Source organism: Vicia villosa, unplaced genomic scaffold, assembly GCF_029867415.1.
Source record: "Vicia villosa cultivar HV-30 ecotype Madison, WI unplaced genomic scaffold, Vvil1.0 ctg.001650F_1_1, whole genome shotgun sequence".
NCBI lineage: Eukaryota > Viridiplantae > Streptophyta > Magnoliopsida > Fabales > Fabaceae > Vicia > Vicia villosa.
This window is the reverse complement of record NW_026705685.1, coordinates 379,848-387,050: the sequence shown is the minus strand read 5'-3', so window position 1 is coordinate 387,050 and position 7,203 is coordinate 379,848.

The following is a 7,203-nucleotide window of genomic DNA, read 5'->3' as shown; positions in this document are numbered from 1 at the left end:
GCAACTAGGAGGGGATATGGTTCGATTGGTGGTGTGTGGCTTGGAAAACAGATATGGTCTTTGACATGCTCCAAGCCTAACTCAATTAACAAAAAAACTAGAGTTCGGTTGCGATTCGAATCTTTATTACTTCCGTTTTGGTTGGTGCGAGCTGCAGTTGGAGGAAAAGTTTACTTTGTACTCCTACGATTAGATCCATATCCCTACTCAAATTTTTTTGACCAAAATACCCTTGTATTTATAATACATATTTTAAAATTGTTTTTCATTTTTTTCTCACATTTTAGAAAAAATTTCGAAACACCCGAAAATATATAAACTGAAACACTTTTTCAAAGTCTTATGGTTTAAAAAAAACCACACTGGAACACATAGAAAAAGAGCTTCTGTAGTTTTAAAGTAGGGTTTAAAGATTCATACCGAAACACATTGAAAAAGAGTTCTGGTAGTTTTAATGTGAGGTTTAAAGATTCATACCGGAACACTTATTATAAGTGTTCCGGTGGTTTAATTTTTAAAAAAATTCTAGACTTTACGCAACGATTCAAAACTGTTGCCTTAAGGTATTGGTCAACAAATGAGAACCATTGCCTATGGTGATTGCTTAATCTTTCCACACAACAACATACGGTATTTTTTTGCAAATTACACTATAGGTAACAGTTTTATTTTATTTTCCATTGAATTTAGGCAACGGTGTTATACCGTTGCGTAAAGTTTATAATTTTAGATAAAAATAAACCACTGGAACACTTTAAATAAGTGTTCTAGTATACTACTTTAAACAACTTGAAAATTATCCGAACTCTTTTTTTAAGGGTTTCGGTGTGGTTTTTTTTTTAAACCGGAAGATTAAAAAGTATTCGGGTTATATATTTTTGGGTGTTTCAAAATTTTTTTATGAAAATTTGAGAAAAAGTTTAAAATATGTACTATTTTTACGAGGGTATTTCAATCCAAAAAAAAATCGTGTAGGAGTATGGGTATGATTGTAGGGGTATAAAGTAAAATTTTCCGGTTGAAAACGTTGAGATCTTCTGTTTGCAGATCCAGGTATAATGAAGATCAACTGCATTTGTTTTTTATGATGAAGCTTGGATCAGTTTAGAATTTAGACGAAGTTGAAGGTGGAAAAATTGGTTGTGGAATATGATGTTTAGTTGATTGAAGGTGTGAAGGGTTTTTGTTTGGATTTTATAGGTGTGAAGGATAGTTTTGAATTTAAATTTTGCAGCATAACTATATATTTATCCTCCTCCTTTTCTGGCTATGAGCACATGTATTTAGAGGAGAGATTAGTGAAAAATTCTGTTGAAAAACAGAGGGATCTTTTAATGACAAAATTTGTTAAGAGTTATTTTTATAGTTTTTCATGTAATTTTAATTGGAATTTTGTAGTTAATTTGAATGCCGACCAACAACGCTAATGACTCAAAATGGCTTAATGGATTCAAAAGTTTGGACCAAAAGGACCTTGAATTAAAAAGAAGAAGTGGGCCTTGGATTGTATTCAATTTGGAATCTCCCTTTTTAAAATTGCACCATTGTATTGAATAATGTCCTTTGCTTACTTAAACTTGTATTTTGTATCTTGATTGAATATTGACTTAAAAATGGAACTTGAATTGATGAATCTTGACTTTGGAATCATGGGAAGTGCCTTAAGTTCCAAGTATTTGTAATCGAAGAAATCCAGATGAACTTGAATTCCAATTAATCATGCTCACACTCCTATTCTTGATATTATGAACAAACACATGTACTTAAAAGATTTGATGTCTCAATCTTCCATGCCTCAATCTTCAATTAAATCGCAAAATTCAAGTAGCAAACAATCCCATTTAAAAAATTGACGAGATCTCAATCCATAACTAAATCAATCAAGGAACATTTTAACTTGATAAAAGCTTATAGTGAACCCTAACCAATTGACACATATCAACACAAGAAGAAAACCTTGATTCAATCCTCTAAGCCTTATGAAAGGAAACTGACTTGTGAAGCAAGTAACTAAGATAAACCCTTTGATGTTTATGAACTTGAAATAAAGAATGATATTCAATGTAGCCTTGGGGAAAAATCATAGAACAATGAAGTTCATCTGAAAAATCAATACCAACTCTCAAGCACAGTGGATGGGAAACCACAATCCTCTTGCCTTGAAAATACATTAATGAAGAGATGACTTCATATGTGGACTGAAAATCAAACACCCTAGCTCATAACATTCTCATTTGAAAACACAGTGAAACCTTAAGCTCAAGAAATGAAAACCCTAATGCATTTGACTATTGAAATATCTTGATGAAGATGACTTGATGAATTTCGATGACCTTTGCCAAGGAAAATGTAGATAGTTCAAAATCAAATCTCATAACTCAAAGATGATGAATGGGCCGGTTGAAACAACTTGAGTGAATTAAGGCCTTCAATCCATATAGAAAACCCTAATGCCAAGAATCCTTTGGTCCCGTGCCTTATGATCTTCAATGAACGAATGATTTATGATGGAATATCAATGATGCAAATGATGAAAATGAGGTGGGGTCTTGGGGGTAAAAATTAGGGTATGACACTTGCACCCCAAATACTCTTCACAAATACGTGAACAGTGTTTTCTTTTATTATTTTAATATTTTGATATATTTTTCTATTTTTTTTAAAATTATTTTAGTTAATGAAATATTAAAATTTGGTTAATTCAGTTTTAAGTTTGGTTAATATGTATTCTAATAAAATAAAGTTAATATGTATACCATTCAAACTTTGGTTAATAGTTTGTACAAAGTTAATAAATATTGTTCATAAATTGGTTAATGGGTTCTCAAACATGAAAAAAAAATTAAATAGTAAAATAAAGTTGGTGAATAGATTATAAAAATTGGTTAATACATTTATAATTTAGTGTCAGAACATTGTTAATATCATGGGTATTTTATTTGTTAATGAAGTACTGAAAGTGATTAATGAATTATAAATAAAATAATTAGTTAAAGATATATATTTTTGTGGTTAATACAATTGCAAAGTTGGTTAATGACACAACCATATATTTGTGTTATAAAATAAAATTTAAAAATAAATATTTAAAAAATATATAATAAATAATTTTTAAAAATAATATTATTTTAATAAAAAAAAACTATACAACGTATAAATAAGGTGAATAATATATACGATATAGGTAGTTGTGTAAAAAATGGTGTGAAGGTAGCAATGTTCAAACTATAAATATGTTTTAATATACCAAAATTTTCAAAATAAAATACCTAAAAATAATCAGAAGTATCAATTGTTCACTCAACTTCTTAGTATAAAAATTACTTTATAATAAAATTGTATTATAAATTTATTTTAAAAATCTTAATTCTAATAATATTAATTTATAAAAAAAAATTATTTTTACATTGTATCCTGTATTTTAAATAAATATATATTTTTTCCCAATTTATTTTGATAAATACATTTTCCTAGACCTATTTTTAAAACCAAAAATGACTCTCAATATTTTAATAGTAATTTTATCATCAAAATAGAAATTACTAAACTAATTAATTAATTAATACAAATTACGTAGCCCATTTCTTGAATTATCGTTAGTTTTTAAACTATGAAATGATTTAATTTTCTAATATCAATAATAAAAAATAGAAAAATATTTTTATGAGAATGTTTTTTTTATAGAATATTCAATTATTAAACTTAAAATAATAACGTTTAATACGATATTCTATTTATAATTAATATTTTAATATTGAAATAATCGATATAATAACATTAATTTGGGTAACAATATATTTTAATGAAGTTTTAACATTTAAAGCTTGATAAAAAAATTATCTTCATATTAATTTTTTAAATTTTAAATGTTAAATAAATATGACAATTAAAATCAATAGTGTTTATTTCTTAAAATAAATATTAGTTTTTATTTTATATATATATATATATATATATATATATATATATATATATATATATATATATATATATATATATATATATATATATATATATATATATATATATATATATATATATATATATATATATATATATATATATATATATATATATATATATATATATATATATATATATATATATATATATATATATATATGTATTTGTGTGTCTTTTTTTTTTCGAAGAGTACTGGGTACTGATAAGCTACAAATGGTACCAAGCCCAATAAATCAATACACTAACAAAATATCAATATCAAAGCAAAGAGGAACATAAAGATATAAAATAAATAAAATCAACGAAATCAATAGATGGAAAACAAAACAAAAAAAGGAATGAAATACCACACCAATTGAATAGTACACATTTAAATAATAACTTTATTTTTTTGTTTTCATACTCCTAATTATGATATTTCTATAATGACTTAAATAGTACACATTTAAAAAATAACTTTATTTTTTTGTTTTCATAATACAAAAATAATAAGTTAATTATTTATTTATTTATTTATTCTTTTTAAACATAAAAGGAAATCTTAAATTAAAATCATATATAAAAATTTTATTGTTTTTTAAATTCAACCTTATCAAATTTTTTTTGGGACATAAGCATATAAACTTTGTAATAAACATCAGTAGTAAAAAATGATATTTTTTTTAATAATTAGAGAAATCTAGGGAATCCCTGTGGGTGTAATTAAAAATTTTAAATTATGAACATTACTTTTATTATTCTTAATGGAATCAGATCTGCCAACCAATCTGCCAACCAATTTAAAAAGTTAATGCGGAAATTGGAGAAAAAAATTGTGGGGGCAAGTACCCTGTTATCTTTTTTTTTTTTTTTTTTTTTTTTTACAAAGGCAAACTTAACTTTCATTAATCAAATAAGAGGAGATACAAAGAGGAATTACATCAAACAGCATGCGTCGAGTCCAGGAATTGGCCGTCTTAGCTAAGGACTGGGCAACCAAATTCGCTTGCGCTTAACAAACTTAACCTCAAAGTTGGGAAAAGCTAACAGTAACAACTTAATAGAGTTAATAATAACATTAAACTCGGAATTACCACAAGAATTTGACTTAAGGCCATGAACAAGCACCTGAGAATCACTCTAAAAAATAACATGAGAATAATTCAAATTTATAACCCCTCCGATTCCTTGAGGGCCAAGGCCTCCGCTTCAAGGACAAAAAACGTTCCACCATCCCAAGCCGTGCCAGCACCTACAAAATCCCCATGGTCATCACGGAGACACCAACCACGATTTGTTGTCCCTAAAATCCGATTAAAACCCGCATCCACATTACACTTAAAAGTTCCACTAGGTGGTAGGCTCCAAAATGACGAGGTCTCAGGAGGAGTGGTAGTCTGACGAACTAGTTGAGCTGAGAACCAATCTTGCCATTTGTGAAAGGCGAGCCAACCAAGCTAAGAGGCATCTTCTTTCTCCTTGTTCCATAACCAATCATTCCTGTTCTTCCATAAACCTTCTATCATAACTGCAACTCTACCTGCAGTATTTCTATCCTCCTTACATCAAACATCAAAGATTATAGATTTAGCATCCTGAAAAGAGTGAAGACGGGGGGATATAACATTAAACAAACCTGCTGCCCTCCAAGAGGAAATCACATCCGGGCACCCAAAAAGAACATGCCAATCATCCTCGTAAATACTATCACAAGACGGACAATTAGGAACACAAGGAACACGATGCAACCGGAGACGCACTCTCGTCGGAAGACAATCCCTACAAATTCTCTAAAGAAGATGTTTAACTCTAGCCGGAGCCACAATCCCCCATAATTTGATCCAATTACCAGTGTCGGTTACCCTGTAATTACTATTCCTCGCCTTCATCCAGACACGATACCCCGACCTGACGCTATAAGACCCATGATGTTCTTCCTTCCAAACCAATCGGTCCATCGTAACTTCTTCCAAGAGAGGGACTTGCAAAATATCTTTAATTACAGGAGGATCAAAAACCTCCAGAAGAACCCTCATATTCCACTGTTTAACATCCGGCAACAACAAATCTCTAACCGAAAAGGTATAGGCATCATAACTTTGAGGTCCACTCAAGCAACCCTCTCGAGCACCACGGAGCCACGGTTCATTCATGACTTTTATGTTGTTACCATCGCCAATACTCCACCTACAACCTAAAGATAGGACCTCTCGAGCCTTCCAAACACGCCTCCAAACAAAACTGGGATTGTAACCAAGGTTAGCATCAAGAAAAGACGATCTCTGAAAATACCTTGCTTTGAATATATTGCACACAAGTGCTGCAGGGTTAGACATGATATCTTAAAAACAGAAACAAATGATACCGGGAAAAATACACAGAACAATAATACATTACGAATCAACCGTTTGCAGTACTTCTCCATAATCACTTGGATAAAAAGCGAAACATTTAACCCTCTCGAACAAAGAAAGAAAGACTCCATTAGAATATAACTTAACATCTGCACCACTAAAATGCATAGTAAGTACAGGAAATTTTTATTGTTCGGATGTAGTTTTATAACAGAGTTTATATTCATCAGTATCATCTTGAAATCGCTCTAGTTTAACAACTTTTTTAACCGCAGATTCAAATCTATAATAAAAATTACGTGGTAATATAGTTAGAGGTGAGCCACTCTCAACTAAGATGTTATGCGAAGAGGCATTTACTCCTTCGTTTTTAAATCCTCTATACTTTATTCTTTTTTTCCCACACTAAATGCTTTTAAATTTAAATAATAATAAACTTTTTGGTTGTTTCCTACCATTTTGATCATAGGAGTTGAAATAACCAAATCCCCCTACACTATTGCAGCGGCTCCAAAACTTAGCTTGCTAGATAAATTAGAGTTTTGATAATCCTCATTGTCAGTTAAGCAATGTGAGAACTTATCATCAATTAAAGTTCCTAATTGCTTTATAAAGGATGTACCCCTTTCCAAAGCCAATTATAATAATTTACTCCTAGATAAAATATAACCCTCCTCATATATATATATATATATATATATATATATATATATATATATATATATATATATATATATATATATATATATATATATATATATATTATGCCTATTTTAATTATTTGATTTGAATTTATACAAAAACTAGAAGATTTGATTTGACTTATGCTATTTTAAAAATAAATATTACCTTTGATTTTTATTTTAAGTAATAAAGAAGGTTTATTTTTTAGATTTATTCCATCATC